The sequence below is a fragment of the Stegostoma tigrinum genome, chromosome 7 (genome assembly GCF_030684315.1).
Source record: "Stegostoma tigrinum isolate sSteTig4 chromosome 7, sSteTig4.hap1, whole genome shotgun sequence".
NCBI classification, from domain to species: domain Eukaryota; kingdom Metazoa; phylum Chordata; class Chondrichthyes; order Orectolobiformes; family Stegostomatidae; genus Stegostoma; species Stegostoma tigrinum.
This window is the reverse complement of record NC_081360.1, coordinates 82,522,269-82,541,167: the sequence shown is the minus strand read 5'-3', so window position 1 is coordinate 82,541,167 and position 18,899 is coordinate 82,522,269. Positions and strand designations below refer to the sequence as shown.

Sequence of the window (18,899 nt, the reverse complement as noted above, 5' to 3'; positions counted from 1 at the left end):
GCTCTTCAAAGGTTTCATTCACTACACAGGTCGTTTCTTTCGTAAAGACAGAAGCAAAAAACTCATTTAGGGCTTCCCCTACCTCCTCAGGCTCCACACACAAGTTCCCTATGCTATCCCTGATCGGCCCTACTCTTTCTTTGACCATTCTCTTATTCCTCACGTAAGTGTAAAATGCCTTTGTGTTTTCCCGGATTCCTTCTGCCAAGCCTTTCTCGTGCCCCCTCCTGGCTCTCCTCAGACCATTTTTGAGCTCCTTCCTTGCCTGCATGTAATCCTCTCTAGCTGAACTTGACCCTAGCTTCCTCCACCTTATGTAAGCTACCTTCTTCCTTTTCACTAGAAGCTCCACCGCTCTCGATAGAATTGATAGAATTGGTGCTAGGCTATTAATCTGGAAGCCAAGATATTGTTTTGCAGAACCTGGGTTCAAATCCTGCCATAGCAGATAATGGAATTTGTATTCAATTAAAAAAATCTGATTATAAAAGCATTATTAATTTCTGGGAAAAAAAATCTTGTTCATTCATGTTCTCTCAGGAAAAAAGCTACTGTCCTTATCTTGTCTGGCCTACATGTGACTCCAGACCTACTGCAATCTGGTAGACTCTCTAATGCCCTCTGGGCAATTAGGGATGGGTAATAAATGTTAGCCTAGCCAGCGATGCCCCTGTAACATGGATGATTTTTAAAATAATATTACATTGCATAGTTCTTGTTTTCGCTACGGTGGACATATTGTCGCTGGCGGTTTCTTGCTGAGACAGGTATTCATTGCCAAAGTGACAGGAACCTTGAAGAAACCGGGTGATATGTGGCATCTGCAGCATCAGTGAGGTCTGTTGGCAAATCACCCCATATTCCATGTGCTCATCAGCATTTTATACCCTATCCCCTACACAGGAAAGAACGTAGTGTCAAGGGGATTTACTTTCATGGCTGTTATTGGGGTCAAAATATGAACACAACTAAATCAGCTTCATATTAAGTTTACAATTTTATGCAGAACTGTTGGTATACATCTTTTACATTGGTGCTGGAGAAAAAGAAATATTTTTTTCTTTCTTGTTCAGGAAAGCAGGCAATTGGCATTTTAATGGCTGCTTATTTGACTTGACAAACTTCGACATTCCAAACTTTGCCTTGTTATTCAATTAAGTTTCCTTTACTGGGAGAGCCAGTTCCCAATTTCTGTAACACCACTGTCTGTTGTGATCGCTTTGCATTTCGATTACAGAAGCTGACTTCACCAGTGCCTAGAACCTATTCTCCAAATGATTTCCTCCTTGTCTGCCACAGGGGAAGTCAATACAGTGTGGAAGTGGAGTACCATAGCAGGTCAGACATAATCAGAGGAGCAGGAGACTCAAATCTGTGGTCCCAAAACATTGACTCTGTTGCTGCCTAACCTGCTGTGTTCCTCCAGCTCCACACCATATTGACTCTGACTCCAGCATCTGCAGTTCTTGCTGTCTCTGAAAGACTTTAACACACCACAGGAAGTATGCTGCCACCTAGTGGTAAAAGAAGTTTCACGTTAAATTTCAGCATTTTTATATGATCTGGTAAGGTGGCTGTTTTAACAGGAGCCCTTGAAAAAAATACACGATAATGCAAGTTTTGAAGCCAAGACTAGATGGATCTTTCCTGGAGGACCCTGAATTATGCAACTGGGATCAAATGGTGTTTGGAAGCTCGCACTGTGCAGGAAACAGTTGGTTATTGACTTTTGCCTGGAGTAGCCAACTAAATTAAGGGTGATTGGGCAGTCTCATTGTCCGATAGGTAGATGCCCAAGTCTGGAAGACCAAATTTGTGACTTGTCAGCTTCAAAACGTGATGCCACAGTAGGTGTGGAGTCTTCTGTCCAACCTCTTCAATGTTTGAGAGCCGAGGACTGAATTTTAACTGGAGTTGGTCAAGTATCAATTTTGGCAAGTTGCAAGGAAGGTTTCTCTCTGTGAGGCCTAACAGGTTTTCTCTAGCTAACTTCTGAAGCTTGACAATGCACCATGTGGGACACAGCTCCTCTCTTTTACCCAGTCACGATTGGTTGACACATTGGCTATTGTTAGGACTGACTCTAGAGCCCATGGCATATACAGTCAAGCATTATCAGTTTGCAGTTGCCCTGTGAGGGGTCTGTTAATTGCCGGACAGAGGGAAATTGGCACCCACTTTTTCAATAGGGACCTTTAGGGTGGTTGAATGTGAAACTGACTATGAGATGAAATGACATCAGAATGAGGATTTAATGCATGCCAAAAGGTCTCTCATCATTCACTAGCGAGATTCATATCTTATTGCCCAACACTTAGTTGGAAACTTTCACTTTCGATATCAGAAACACTGCGCTGGCCATCTCATGCAATTCTTCCAATTTTCTCTTTGTGGCCCACATTGTTCAGGAGCTGGGAAGATCCACCTGGAGTATCTCAACAGTGCAGAAGGAGGCCATTCAGCTCATCATGCAAGCACCAGCTCTCCAATCAAGCATCATTACAGTGTGAAAATCTCTTGTTGTTACTCCATACCCTTGCACGCTATTTCTGTCCAAATAATTATCAAATGCCCTTTTGAATGCTGTAAATAATAAAAGAAATAGCTGGCTTTGAGCCAAGTACCACCTGCTGTGCAGTTAATTGCTCTACCACTGTACTACACCCCCTCACTATTGACTCTGAACATAAAAATGGCTACTGTAATCCATCTGTACCAGCGCAGATGTCCCATAACATTATGTTGGAATAGCATCACATTTTAAATTAGATGTAAGGTCTTGGAAATACAGCAACAATCACAATAAATCTATAAATTTCTTTGTCGGGAGAACCCGGAGTTTCAATGAAACGTTTCATTTTCAGACTACATTGCACTATACTTGTGTACTATATACTTAACAGTCATCAAAAGTGCTGATAGCAAAGAAATTTACAAACCGTTGCCGTTGTTTTCATGGATCTTATAACTAGTTTAAAATTTAAAGTGAGAAATTGTTATGCTCAGTTTGCTCTAAACACCTGCACCTCCCAGTCGTGAACCATTTCCACTCCCCCTCCCATTCTTTAGATGACATGTCCATCATGGGCCTCCTGAAGTGCCACAATGATGCTACCCAAAGGTTGCAGGAACAGCAACTCTTATTCCGCTTGGGAACCCTGCAGCCCAATGGCATCAATGTGGACTTCACAAGCTTCAAAATCTCCCCTTCCCCTCACTGCAACACAAAATCAGCCCAGTTCGTCCCCGCCTCCCTCACTTGTCCTTCTTCCCACCTATCCCCTCTTCCTACCTCAAGCTGCACCCCCATCTCCTATCTACTAGCCTCATCCCACCCCCTTGATCTGTCCGTCCTCCCTGGACTGACCTATCTCCTCCCTACCACCCCACCTGCACTCACCTTTACTGCCTCCATCCCCACCTCTTTGACCGTGTTGTCTCTTCTCCACCTATCTTCTCCTCTATCCATCTTCTATCTGCCTCCCCCTTTCTCCCTATTTATTTCAGAACCCCCTTCCCCTTCCCCATTTCTGAAGAAGGGTCGAGGCCCGAAACATCAGCCTCCCTTCTCCTCTGATGCTGCTTGTCCTGCTGTGTTCATCCAGCTCTACACCTTGTTATGGTCTGTTTGCTTGTTTTGTACTTGGAATGAATTTCTATGCGACATACATGTGTGTTTTTGCCACATTCAGAGAGGTATCGCTGACCTTTTGTTCTTGCAGACTGCAACACTTCACCTGACGACAGTGTTGCCCATAGCTACAGTTGCAAATAAAACATTGATCTCTGAAGCAGGCAAGAACAGTGGGCGAGACTGGCCACTCTGGCGCCCTCTAAACTTGGAGGGCTCCCGGCTCTGCTGTCAAGAGCCTGTGTCCATGAAACTGAAAATACCCTTATTCCTTTGAGAACCGTGAGGCAGACTGGAAATTCCCAGTCTAACCCTTCATTCCCCCACTTTTCAATTAGGTTCAAGCGGCCCTTCACAAGCTGGATTTGCTACTCCCTTCATGTGAGAGTAACCAATCCTTCCTGCCTCTGGGTAATGACCCAGAAGTAGTGGGACAGAGTTGGGGAACTGGCGCACAGATTGGTGGCAGTGATGCTTTCTGAACCTGTGTTCTCTATTTCTGCAGATACCAAATCCAGTCCAAAGTCACACAAAACAGACGAAGCACTCTTGGATACCATTGCTTTGTATTAGGCCTTAGAAGGTGAAGATAGGTTGCTGCATTTACCACACACTGGTCACAAAAATTAACCTCAGTTTTAAAGAGGGCATGCTGAATTTGAAATGTTGACTCAGTTTCTCTCTCCCACAGATGCTTCCAGGCTTACTGAATATTCTGAGGAAGGGTCACTGGACCCGAAACATTAACTCTGTTTTCTCCTCCACAGCTGTTGCCGCACCTGCTGAGCTTTTCCAGAAACTTTGTTTTTGTTCCTGATTCTCAGCACCTGCTGTTCTTTTGCTTTTTTTCTGAATTTTCCAGCAGTTTATGGTTTTTTTTTTAATTTCAGATTTCCAACATCTACAGTGTTTTAGGTTGACAAAAAATAATTTTAAGTGCCTTGATGATGTAATGAGGAAGGGTAGAAAAACAAGCATTTACAATACACCTATTTTCTCAAACTGTCCTTAAACCTGCACTTCCAAAACCTTTGGTAGTGATTGATACTGTGTATCTGACTAATTATAAAGGAATTTCTAACCTGTAACAATGAAACAATGTGTTATGGTTACGAGGCCTTGTCATCAAGTTGAGCAGTATTTCCACATTTGTTTTACTGGGTTCTGCAAAAGGTTTTCATCCTCTTACTGACCTCTTAAATATTTAAATTTACGTGATAAAGGATCAGGCTGATACAACAGATTATATGCAGCAATTCCTATTTGAACATTTCACAATGTCCAATTACTTTATTGCTTATTTGTACTATAACGTGACTAACTGCAAACATTGGTCTTCAAGATTTTAATCACATGTAATAACTTTGCTTCTATGTCTCCATAACATGACTAAGTTTGTAGCTTTGTAAGGATTACATTACTGCATATAATTGAAAGCAAAATGGAAAATTCATACTTTAATGATTGAGCCATGAAAACAAAAACAAAAATTCCTTGGAAACAAATATACCAAAACAAGAAGAAGGGTTACTGGACCCAAAATGTTAACTGATTTCTCTCCACAGATGCCGCCAGATCTGCTGAGCTTTTCCAGCAATGTCTGATTTCTGGCATCTGCAGTTCTTTCGGTTCTTACCAAAACAAAGGCAAGGAAGGAACCAACAAAGATTCCAATCATTAGGAGATATGTTCTCCATTTATTTTTAATCATAGAGTCTTGCTTTTGAATTTTTAATAAGATTGGATTTCTGTAAATATGTACAAACGGTGACTTAATGGATAGCTTCTCATCCACAGAAAATCCTTAGAAACTCACATGAGATTGATTTCTGATATTAAAGCGGACAGATTTTATTGATTGCAATGTCTCAGAGTTATAAAATGGAGGAACTTGCCTGAATAACAAAGAGTGGAGCTGGATGAACACAGCAGGCCAAGCAGCATCTCAGGAGCACAAAAGCCGACGTTTCGGGCCTAGACCCTTCATCAGAAAAGGGGGATGGGGAGAGGGTTCTGAAATAAATAGGGAGAGAAGGGGAGGCGGATCGAAGATGGAGAGAAAACAAGATAGGTAGGGAGGAGAGTATAGGTGAGGAGGTAGGGAGGGGATAGGTCAGTCCCTACCTATCCCCTCACTGCCTCCCTACCTGTACTCTCCTCTCCACCTATCTTGTTTTCTCTCCATCTTTGGTCCGCCTCCCCCTCTTTCCCTATTTATTCCAGTTCCCTCTCCCCATCCCCCTCTCTGATGAAGGGTCGAGGCCCGAAACGTCAGCTTTTGTGCTCCTGAGATGCTGCTTGGCCTGCTGTGCTCATCCAGCTCTACACTTTGTTATCTTGGATTCTCCAGCATCTGCAGTTCCCATTTTCACTGGAGCTTGCCTGAAGGTGACTTGAGACTGGACAGCTTCTACAGAAAGAGGTAAAGATGCACTTTATAAAAAAGTGAGCCTCAACTTAAGTAAATATGATTGTTGATTTGAAAAGGTTTATAATGTTTTTTTTTAAATTCACAGAATGTGGGAGGTGTTTAATTTCAAATGTATCACTTAATCTTTGACTTGTAGATGGGAAGGTACTGAGTGACTTGAAGGAAGAAAAGCAGATGGCTGAGATTGGAGGAATTTTGGAAAACAGTGAGGTCGAAGTAAAATGCCAGTGTCAGCCAACACATTGATTTGCTGATGTCATTCTTGGTGACTTTTAGCAGTGCAAGGGGAATGTAACTGCAAGATCCCACTGGTCTGTAAACCATGACAACTAAGACATTTTGCACACCTATATTTCAACATTCTGTTCAAAAATTTGTGTGGCGTGCACGGTACTTTTTTTTGTGGGAGGCGCAAAGCAGCTGAGTGGAGGTGGGCATACAAAGGGGAAATCATCAGAACCACCTCAGGGAATCAGATAAACACCATGAAAGGGTAAACATTCACTGAGCTGACCAAAGTATTTAGCGTGCAGTGTAAAGTGTTAGGATGGTAAAAGGAAAGTGTGGATTGCTAGTGTCCTGAGGCTAAAAGAGCAAGACTGTCAAATGCAATGAGATGGCTAACTGGGCTCAAAAGTAGCAGCTGAAACATTAACATGACCTCCGGTTTTACAGAGTTGATCTGTGGGAAGACTGAGCATTAGTGTTTCATCAGGCAGGTGGTCACAGAGATCTGCAACCTCAATGATAAAAAGCCTCATACTTATTGCACTAAATGCCTTGCCCTGTCAATAGAGCTTGAACCTCTTTACCTCTGTCTCCTTCCCAGAATCAGCTATGGACTTTAATAGTATCTCACCAAGATTGCTCACTAGGGCACTTAGTAGATCACTGACCCCTTTTTCATGAGCTCGATAGTAAAATCCAATCCAGACACAGTCAGCCTCACAGGAGAAGACGACAATAAGTTTAGTCTCCAATAACTGGATTACCCTCGCTGCAAGGCATCATTGATTACACCTCTGTGGCCATCAAAATCCCAGTAAATGAGCAACAAAATTCATCAATAGAATGCATTTACATTCCTTCATGTTCAACTGGTCTGTGACTACAGAAAGCCCTTCCTCCATGGATCTGCCTTTGACTCTTTTCACCTTTTCCAGTGCAGACTGCTTTAGCTCTCCACTCTGTCCCCTAAACATTTGTGAATGGATTTTTGCGAAAAAGGGATGTCCTTTGAAGAGATGGCCACTCATCTCTGGATGAAAACCTAGGACAGAGGCACACAGCACCAAAAGTAATGCTGCTTGCTCACCATGACAAACTATTGGGTTTCTGAAGATGAAGTTATGTTGCTTAGCACTGTTGAGTGGCATTGTGCAGAACTCCCCTGCAAGACAGTCATGCATTATAGAAACCAAGCGGAGGCTTGGGGACCGCTTTGCAGAACACCTCCGCTCAGTTCGCAACAAACAACTGCACCTCCCAGTCGCAAACCATTTCCACTCCCCCTCCCATTCTCTTGATGACATGTCCATCATGGGCGTCCTGCACTGCCACAATGATGCCACCCGAAGGTTGCAGGAACAGCAACTCATATTCTGCCTGGGAACCCTGCAGCCATATGGTATCAATGTGGACTTCACCAGTTTCAAAATCTCCCCTTCCCCTACTGCATCCCTAAACCAGCCCAGTTCATCCCCTCCCCCCACTGCACCACACAACCAGCCCAGCTCTTCCCCCCCACCCACTGCATCCCAAAACCAGTCCAACCTGTCTCTGCCTCCCTAACCGGTTCTTCCTCTCACCCATCCCTTCCTCCCACCCCAAGCCGCACCCCCAGCTACCTACTAACCTCATCCCACCTCCTTGACCTGTCCGTCTTCCCTGGACTGACCTATCCCCTCCTTACCTCCCCACCTACACTCTCTCCACCTATCTTCTTTACTCTCCATCTGCGGTCCGCCTCCCCCTCTCTCCCTATTTATTCCAGTTCCCTCCCCCCATCCCCCTCTCTGATGAAGGGTCTAGGCCCAAAACGTCAGCTTTTGTGCTCCTGAGATGCTGCTTGGCCTGCTGTGTTCATCCAGCCTCACATTTTATTATCATGCATTATAGCTGTCGGCTGCACTCTCTATTACATGGACCTCCAGAGAAGTATGGATATGGAAGAGTGACGGTCCTGAATGAACACAGCTCATTGCAGGAAGAGGAGGAGGAGTAAAGGAGGAAGAGAATGCAGAGTTCAGGTGCCTGAGAAAATGACTGAGGCTAATGTACAGCTTGAAGCTCATATCAGAAAGCCCTCAATGTCAAAGCTCAGTTGAGCTGAACCACTTTGACAGGAGAGTAACAGCATGATCTGGCAATCACTCTGAGCTGCCTATGAGAAGGTTTTCATTGAAGATGAAGCCTGAAACAATTCAACCCTCCTGCAATGATGGGTTCACATGTGCTCAGAAGTGTTACAGTCAACGTTCATGAATCTTTGCTCTCCTTTTTCACCATTTCATCCATCTTCTTCTGTACCAGTGTCAATGAAAGGAGCTTAACACATTTTAAATTCATTCATAGAGCATGCACGTCACTGGCTAGATCAATATTTATTGCTTATTCATTATCATTGAGATGGAAATTAAATGTCATCAATCATATTGCTGCAGATCTGTGACGTGAAGCACCACCATGACATGAAAAGGTGGCAATCTGCCATGATCACAGTCTGCTATTTATGTCTGTTCCCATGACACAACAAGACATACATGCATGTACGTATGTACATATATATTCAATCTCAGACTTTGTATATTTGGACTCAAGTTAGGCAATCCAGATGTACTCCACTACATTTCCCTCAGTTTGTCTCACTGCAAGAGAACAGAGCTCAGTAAGTGACAGGCTGTGATATTTATACCATGAGGTCACATGCCATGATAAGGTGAGCAAGTCCCTTAAAAGTATATCACATACCTACTGTGAAACATAACATAACATAAGAGGCTTGGAGTCACATGTAATGCAGACCAGGCAAAGGCTGCAGATTTGTTTCCCTGATGGAAGTTAGTGAACCAGTTGTGTTTTTAATGATTATTGATGATACTTACATGACTGCAAATAGACGTGGATGCCTTTATTTCAGATTTTGATTCATGTTTAAACATTTAAAGTAAGGGTGATGGGAGAAGAAACTTTTTCACACAACAAGTAGAGTGTTGTACATGCTGCCTGGAAATGTGATGGAGGCTGGTTCAAATGAGGCATTCAAGAAGGCATTGGATGATTATTTGGATAGAAATGATGTGCAAGGATATGAGGAAAAGGCAGAAGCTTGGCATTAGGTATTAGAAACTGAGTGGATCGCTGATCTGCGTACACTTTTTTTATTTTGAAGCACTTCATAAATATTGACACCTGAGACCAAGGGAATGCAGTAGTGTAGTGTTAATATCACCAGACTAGTAACCGGAACTCCCAGATAATATTCTGAAGACATGTTATGGCAAAATAGAAGGCCATTCAGCCCACCACTTCTATTACCTGGCGGGCTGAATGGCCTCCTATTTTGCTATAACATGTCTTCAGAATATTATCTGGGAGTTCTGGTTACAAGTCTGGTGATATTAACACTACACTACTGCATTCCCTTGGTTTCAGATGTCAATATTTATAATGTGTCTCAAAAGGAAAGAAAAGTGTACGCAGCTCAGAGATCCACCCAGTGCACCACTGGAGCGCTGGTCCCCACTCTTGGCTACTTCCATGCAGTGCTCCCCCTGTGGCCTTGGGAGGGAAAGCAGAAGCAGCTTGGTCTCTTGTTTCAGCCTGTGACTGAGACGCACAGGGCCATTGTCCTCAATATGGTAGTGTCAGAAATCAGTTTCTTGCTTTGGGTCTTTTCCCATTTGGCAATTGTTGTATTGGTATACACATATAAACTTATGTTTTTGAGTGTGGGACTTAATAAATATAAATATTTACAATTAAGTTTACAATAAATAAGCTATGAACAAGCTAAGCACGAGATTCTGAAATAGATTCTGTTTGTCTTATTTAGTTAAAATGGCAGATTCCATATTGGATTTTAATTGATTACCTCACTTATGTGCTCCTGTCTTAAGCATGTCATCAAAAAACAAATTAAAATATCATTCTGACTCTAGTTGAGAGCAGCGGTGATGATGACTTTCTTGTTTTTATACAAGGTTAATTTGAATCCTCTTCAGATTGCAAGACAGTTCAAAAAGAATAACTTGCTGGAGTATTCAACCTGCCAAAGAGCAGCATGAGGAAGGGATGAGGGAAGAAATGGAGTTAGCATAGATTCATACTGCACCGAAAAAGCCCTTTGGCCCATTGAGTCTGCACTGACAATAACTGTTACTAAAAGTGCACTAATATCGATTTTCTGCACTTGTCCCACATCATTGAATGTTATGATATTTGAAGTGTTCATCCAAATTTTTTTTTAAATTTGCAAGGTTTCTGGCCTTAACTACCTCCCCAGACAGTGCATTCCAGATTTCCACAACCCGCTAAGTGAAAAAGTTTCTCTCCCCAAAATCCCCTCTGAATCACCTTCCCCTAAAACTATGTTCTCTCGTGATCAACTATTCAATCATGGGGAGCAGCTGCTCTCTATTCACCCTTTCCACACCCCTCATAATCTTATACACTTCAATCATGTCCATGCTCAGTCTTCTCTGCTTTAAACAAAACAATCCAAACCTATCTAGTCACCTTTATAGCTCAATTTCTCCATCCCAGGTAATATCCTGCTCAACCTCCTCTGCATCACTTCTAGTACTATCACATCCTTCCTGTAGTGAGGTGATCATAACTGCCCACTGTACTCCACTTGTGGCCTGACCAATGCTCTGTAAAACCCCAACATTAGCTCCTTGCTCTTATACTCAATGCCATGACTGATGAAAGCAAATGTGCCATTTGCCTTCTTGACTATTCCATTCACATACTCTGCTGCCTTCAGAGTTCTATGAGTAATTACCCAAAGATCTCTCAATTTCTCTAAGCACTCTGGTGTCCTGCCATTCATTAAATACTGTCTCATCTTGTTTCTTCCAAAACGCATCACCTCACACAAATTAGACTTAAGTACTATTTGCCACTGGTCTGCCCATCTGATGAGCCCATCTATAGCTTCCTGTAACCTACAAGTATCCACTTCATTATTACCCACTCTACAAATCTTGGTGTCATCTGCAAATATGCTTAACATGCCCCCCACATTTTCATCTATGTCATTTATGTATATAACAAACAATAAGGGTCTCAGCCCTGATCTTTATGGCACACGGCTGGACACTGGACTGCAGTCACTCAAACAGCCTTCTACCACTATCCCTTGCGTCCTATTACTAAGCCAGTTTCTAATCCATCTCATCAAGCTTCCTCAAATGCAGGGACAAATTACTACTGATGCTGGAATCTGTACTGTAAATAATAAATGCCGGACATCACAGCAGGTCAGATAGCATCCATGGAGAGGGAGCAAGCTAATGTTTTGATTCTGGATGACTCTTCATCAGAGCTGGTGTGAAATGTGGATTGGACAACATTTATGCTACAGTTGGCGGGGAGGGTGGTGATTGGAGACTCAGGGATACTGGGTGTAGGGCACTGATGGAGAAGGGATGTTGATAGTTCAGATTAAGTGATTTGAATGTGAGAATGGCAGAATGACGGTGTGTCTCCTGCCAGACTTGAAAGTAGACACCCAGTCTGCATTTGGTTTCTCCAATGTAGAGTAGGCCACATTGGGTACAGCGAATACAATACATGAGATTGGAGGAAGCACAGGTGAAATGCAGAAGGTGTAACGCCTGCTCCATCACCTTCTCCCTGCTCACCATCCGAGGGCCTAAACAGGCTTTCGAGGTGAAGCAGCATTTCACCTGTACCTCCTCCAATCTTGTGTATTATATTTGCAGTACCCAACTAATTAATAGAGCCACGCCAATTAATTAATAGTTCTTAATTAATAGTGCGATGCCACCACCCTTTTTACACCCTTCTCTGCCTTGCCTGACCATCTTATAGCCAGGAATAATGAGTTATCAGTCTAGCACTTCCCTCAACCATGTTTCTGTAATGGCAACAGTATCGTACTTTCATGTGTTAATCCACATCTTTAACTCATCAGTCTTACCTATTACACTCCTAACATTAACATGAGGACCATTCAGCCTTGCCTCACTCTCTTGACACTCAACACAGCTGAACAGACCGTGGCTTTGCTTCCTTTGCTGTAGCATGACTTGCCTCTGTTTCATCAATATTCTGTGTCCCCTCCCCCTGCCAGACTAGTTTAAGGTTGAGAGTAGGGAGGTCCGAAATCAAGTTTCAGGGACACAAGATGGCACCGGCATGCAAGAAGTTGGTTTGAAGTGTGTCTACTTCAACGCCAGGAGCGTCCGGAATAAGGTGGGTGAACTTGCAGCATGGGTTAGTACCTGGGACTTCGATGTTGTGGCCATTTTGGAGACATGGATAGAGCAGGGACAGGAATGGTTGTTGCAGGTTCAGGGATTTAGATGTTTCAGTAAGAACAGAGAAGATGGTAAAAGGGGCGGAGGTGTGGCATTGTTGGTCAAGGACAGTATTACAGTTGCAGAGAGGATGTTTGGGGACTCGTCAACTGAGGTACTATGGGCTGAGGTTAGAAACAGGAATGGAGAGGTCACCCTGTTGGGAGTGTTCTATAGGCCTCCGAATAGTTCCAGAGATGTAGAGGAAAGGATAGCAAAGATGATTCTCAATAAGAGTGAGAGAGACAGTGTAGTTGTCATGGGGGACTTCAACTTTCCAAATATTGACTGGGAACACTATAGTTCGAGTACTATAGATCGGTCAGTTTTTGTCCAGTGTGTGCAGGAGGGCTTCCTGACACAGTATGTCAACAGGCCAACAAGGGGTGAAGCCACATTAGATTTGGTACTGGGTAATGAGACCGGCCAAGTGTTAGATTTGGAAGTAGGTGAGCACTTTGGTGATAGCGATCACAATTCTGTTATGTTTACTTTAGTGATGGAAAGGGATAGGTGTATACCACTGGGCAAGAGTTATAGCTGGGGGAAAGGCAATTACGATGAGATTAAGCAAGATTTAGGGAGCATAGGATGGGGAAGGAAACTGCAGGGGATGGGCACATTAGAAATTTGGAGCTTATTCAAGCAAAAGCTCCTGTGTGCCCTAGATAATTATGTACCTGTCAGGCAGGGAGGGAGTGGTAGAGCGCGGGAGCCATGGTTTACGAAGGAAGTGGTATCTCTGGTCAAGAGGAAGAAGAAGGCTTATGTTAAGATGAGATGTGAAGGCTCTGTTAGGGCACTTGAGAGCTATGAGGTAGCCAGGAAAAACCTAAAGGGGGAGCTCAGAAGAGCCAGGAGGAGACATGAGAAGTTGTTGGCGGATAGGATCAGGGTAAACCTTAAGGCTTTCTATAGGTATTTAAGGAATAAAAGAATGACGAAAGTAAGATTAGGCCCAATCAAGGAAAGTAGTGGGAAGTTGTGTGTGGAGTCAGAGGATATAGGGGAAGCACTAAAAAGAATATTTTTCAACAGTATTCACTCTAGAAAACGACAATGTTGTCGAGGAGAATACTGAGATACAGGTTACTAGACTAGGTGGGATTGAGGTTCACAAGGAAGAGGTATTAGAAATCCTACAGAGGGTGAAGATAGATAAGTCCCCTGGATGGATGGGATTTATCCTCGGATCCTCTGGGAAGCCAGGGAGGAGATTGCCGAGCCTTTGGCATTGATCTTTAACTCGTCATTGTCTACAGGAATAGTGACAGATGACTGGAGGATAGCAAATGTGGTTCCCCTGTTCAAGAAGGGGAGTAGAGACAACCCTCACAATTATAGACCAGTGAGCTTTACCTCAGTTGTTGGTAAAGTGTTGGAAAAGGTTATAAGAGATGGGATTTATAATCATCTAGAAAAGAATAAATTGATTACGGATCGTCAGCATGGTTTTGTGAAGGGTAGGTCGTGCCTCACAAACCTTATTGAGTTCGTTGAGAAGGTGACCAAACAGGTAGATGAGAGTAAACCGGTTGATGTGGTGTATATGGATTTCAGCAAGGTGTTCGATAAGTTTCCCCACAGTAGGCTATTGTACAAATTGCGGAGGAATGGAATTGTGGGAGATAAAGCAGTTTGGATCGGAAATTGGCTTGCTGAAAGAAGAGAGGGTGGTAGTTGATGCGAAATGTTCATCCTGGAGACCACTTACTAGTGGTGTACCACAAGGGTTGGTGTTGGGTCCATTGCTGTTTGTTATTATTATATATGACCTGAATGAGGGCATAGAAGGATGTGTTAGTAAATTTGCAGACGACACTAAGGTCGCTGGAGTTGTAGATAGTGACGAAGGATGCTGTAGGTTGCAGAGAGACATAGATAAGCTGCAGAGCTGGGCTGAGAGGTGGCAAATGGAGTTTAATGTGGACAAGTGTGAGGTGATGCACTTTGGTAGGAGTAACCAGAAGGCAAAGGACAGGGCTAATGGTAAGATTCTTAGTAGTGTAGTTGAGCAGAGAGAACTCGGTGTCCACGTACACAGATCCTTGAAAGTTGCCACCCAGGTTGACAGGGCTGTTAAGAAGGCATACAGTGTTTTAGCTTTTATTAATAGAGGGATCGAGTTCCGGAACCAAGAGGCTATGCTGCAGCTGTACAAAACTCTGGTGCGGCCGCACTTGGAGTATTGTGTACAGTTCTGGTCACCGCATTATAAGAAGGATGTGGAAGCTTTGGAAAAGGTGCAGAGGAGATTTACTAGGATGTTGCCTGCAATGGAGGGAAGGTCTTACGAGGAAAGGCTGAGGGACTTGAGGCTGTTTTCATTAGAGAGAAGAAGGTTGAGAGGTGACTTAATTGAGACATATAAAATAATCAGAGGGTTAGATAGGGTGGATAGGGAAGGCCTTTTTCCTCAGATGGTGACGGCGAGCACGAGGGGGCATAGCTCTAAATTGAGGGGTGAAAGATATAGGACAGGTGTCAGAGGTAGTTTCTTGACTCAGAGTAGTGAGGGAATGGAACGCTTTGCCTGCAACGGTAGTAGATTCGCCAACCTTAGGTACGTTTAAGCCATCATTGGACAAGCATATGGATGTACATGGAATAGTGTAGGTTAGATGGGCTTGAGATCGGTATGACAGGTCGGCACAACATCGAGGGCCAAAGGGCCTGTACTGTGCTGTAATGTTCTATGTTCTATGTTAAGCTCCTCCCCATGTCACTAACAAACCTACTTGCAAGGATGTTGGTCCTAATGGGATTCAGTTGCAGACTGTCCCACCTTCCTCCTGCGATCCAGGAATCTAAAACCCTCCCTCTTGCAGCAATTCTTGAGCCACACGTTCTTCTGATCAATTTTCCCATGTCTAAACTCACCAACATCTCAACATCTTCCGTCAGGGCTGGAAACAGTTAGAGATCTAACAGGCACAAGTCAAGCCTACAGAGAGAGTGGGAAGGGATAGAACAAATAAACGCAAGATACAACAGGGCGACAGACAGATAAGATTAACTGACTGTGATGAGAATGCGTGACAACAAAAACAAGACAAGTAATGAAAAGAAAGATGTGTTGAGATCTAGCGTTCGTAAAGTTCTGACAATGACCAGAAAAGTTAACCTTTCTCTTTCCGCCAAAAAATATGTTTGCAGCTGCTGAGTAACCCCAGCATTTTCTGTTTATATGTCGAAAAGAGGTATTTATGGAATAAGTACTAATCACTAGTAGCTGCTTTCAGTGAGAAAGGTAAACATAAATGATGAAATGGGGTTCAAGGCTCCAAACTGAAATTGTTCAGCTCCAGAAAGCTGGTAACATCTCTGAAGGCTCTTTTGTGATGCCGTGGTAGTGTCCCTGTCCCTGGGCTGTGAGGCTCAGGTTCAAGTTCCACTTGTCCCTAGTGGCGTGTAATAACATCATTGGGCAGGTTGATTAGAAAAATAGGTTAGTTTTTTTTTGAAAGAATCTCTGAACAGGTTGAATGGAAAAGTCAGTAAAAAGAAACAGCCCAATCAAAAGTTGCGGGAGTTGTCCCGAGTTTATATTGGTCAAGGACAGAGATTGACGATAAAGTTAGAAATTAAAAATACTGGTGACTGGAAACACTGGTATTATGCTCGTAAACTGAATAAAGGAGCAAATTTGCATTTATTCTCCCCATTGTGTAGCTGACCTCATTTTGAGCAATGCACACTTCTAATAATTTGGAAGTATAATGAGAAAACCTCTTTTACAGCAGGAAGAAGTTTGGAGCCTTGGATAGTGAGAACGGAGAAGGTAATACAAGACAGTTGTTGGTGCCAGTGAAGCTATTTAGTGGTATTGCAGTGCCCTCTCATGGTAAGTGGGCAGGTGGCAGTCCAAGCATTTATTTTAAAGTTGCTTGAGTTATTGTACCAAGTATCAACTTCCTGAAACTGCTAATACTGTGGTCAGAATTCCATTAAAATAAGCAGAAACAATTTGCAATAATAAATATCTGGCTATGTGCCACCATTGAATAGTAGTGTCCAGAGGGAAACCGTACAGCCCATTGAGATTGCAACAGCCTTTTTCCAGAGTACTCCAGCTCATTCGTCCCGTATCCCTGTTTCCTTAAATATACTCAGATTTAATACTGCAAATTACTTACTGGAAAGTCGCAGAGCCTCAGAATAACAGCTAACAATATTGTTCTGCAAATTCTTAATGTTGTCAACATCAAATTCACCTATCTGCTAATGAAAAGAAGCTCAGTTCAATTTTTTTTTACAGTGATCTCCCCTTCAACTCAAGTAAAGGAAGAATGAAGTTAATATTAGCCAGTTAACTATTTGTACATCAAGATGAAGGGGATCTGAGCAGAACATTTAGGTGGTGTTTTGTTATGGCATGGAGTATATTGACAATAGGTTTCAAGAGTGAATGGCAATACATTTGAAAATGAAAATGCTCATAAGAACTTATGAAATTGGAGTAGGAGTGGGCCATCTGGTCTGTCAAGCCTGCACCACCATTCAACAAGATCGTGGCTGACCTCTTTGTGGACTCAACTCCACTCACCTGCCTGCTCACCACAACACTTAATTTCTTTCCTGTTCAAAAATCTATCTACCTTTGCAATAAAAACATTCAACAAGATAGCCTCGACTGCTTCACTGGACAAGGAATTCCACAGACTCACAACCCTTTGGGTAAAGAAGTTCCTTCTCAACCCAGTCCTAAATCTGCTCTCCCTTATCATGAGGTTATGCCCCCCCTAGTTCTAGTTTCACCCACCAATGGAAACAACATCCCTGCTTCTTTCTTACCTATTCCCTTCATTAGTTTTATATGTTTCTGGAACTTCTTTACCCAAAGGGTTGTGAGTCTGTGGAATTCCTTGTCCAGTGAAGCAGTCGAGGCTATCTTGTTGAATGTTTTTATTGCAAAGGTAGATAGATTTTTGAACAGGAAAGAAATTAAGTGTTGTGGTGAGCAGGCAGGTGAGTGGAGTTGAGTCCACAAAGAGGTCAGCCACGATCTTGTTGAATGGTGATGCAGGCTTGACAGACCAGATGGCCCACTCCTACTCCAATTTCATAAGTTCTTATGAGCATTTTCATTTTCAAATGTATTGCCATTCACTCTTGAAACCTATTATCAATATACTCCATGCCATAACAAAACACCACCTAAATGTTCTGCTCAGATCCCCTTCATCTTGATGTACAAATAGTTAACTGGCTAATATTAACTTCATTCTTCCTTTACTTGAGTTGAAGGGGAGATCACTGTAAAAAAAAATTGAACTGAGCTTCTTTTCATTAGCAGATAGATACCTCCCCATTCTTCTAAGTTCCAATGAGTACAGTCCTAAGTCTACTCAATCTCTCCTTGTAAGCCAACTCTCTCAACTGCAGAATCAACCTAGTGCACCCCATCCAGTGCTAGCATGTCTTTTCTCAAGTAAGGAGTCCAGAAATATACACAGTACTCCAGGTGTGGCCTTACCAACACCCCATACTGCAGCATTCCCTCCCTATTTTTAAACTCTATGCCCCTGCAATGAGGCAAAATATTCCTTTTGCCTTCTTAGTTACCTGCTGTACCTGGTCAAGTCAATGGATATAGAGCAGGGCTATAGGACTAACTTGTTAGTCCCCTCCAACTCCTAGCACTGGTGTAATGGGGAGAATGGCCTTTTCCATGTTACATGAATGTACAGATGTAAACACGGATGTATTCTATTACGGGGCTATAACACTGAGACCGTAGCATTCATTTTGTACATGGATATTATACAATTTCCCATGTTAATTTGTTATAAACTTGTATTTAAATTGAAAATCTCCAGGGTGCATAATGTGCTTTTTAACTTTGAGGTACATGAGTCACCCATTTACTGCTTATCCCTGAGTTCCCTTGAGAGCTGCTTCATGGGCTGCTGCAATGGTGCAGATACATCCACAGTCCTGTGTGGAGTGGAGGTTAAGATTTCAACTTAGCGCCGCTAAACAAACGGGAAGACATTTCCACATCCTAATGTTATGTAGCTTGGATGGGAATTAACGTTTGGCCACCTGTTGTAAAACTATTCATTTAATTATTGGCTGGCTTTCTGTAAATGTCAGGCAACTGAGATAAAGAAAAATAATCAGCTGCTATAGAGTCGTAGAGTCATACAGCACAGAAATAGACCCTTTGGTCCAACTCATCCCTGTCGACCAGGTATCCCAACACGACCTAGTCATTTGTCAGCATTTAGTCCATTATCTTCTAAACACTTGCTGTTCAGATACCCATCCAGATGCCTGCTAAATGATGTAA

The 18,899-nt window shown here is 42.9% G+C and overlaps 1 long non-coding RNA gene across 1 annotated transcript in view; it reads left to right on the top strand.

Annotated features, from left to right (window-relative positions):
* LOC132209851 (uncharacterized) overlaps positions 1 to 2,607 on the top strand; it is a 162,380-nt gene extending 159,773 nt beyond the window's left edge. The window contains exon 4 of the long non-coding RNA XR_009445994.1: positions 2,409 to 2,607. This is a non-coding gene — a long non-coding RNA (uncharacterized LOC132209851). The remainder of the gene's footprint in view (positions 1 to 2,408) is intronic.
* Positions 2,608 to 18,899: the final 16,292 nt, after the last annotated feature.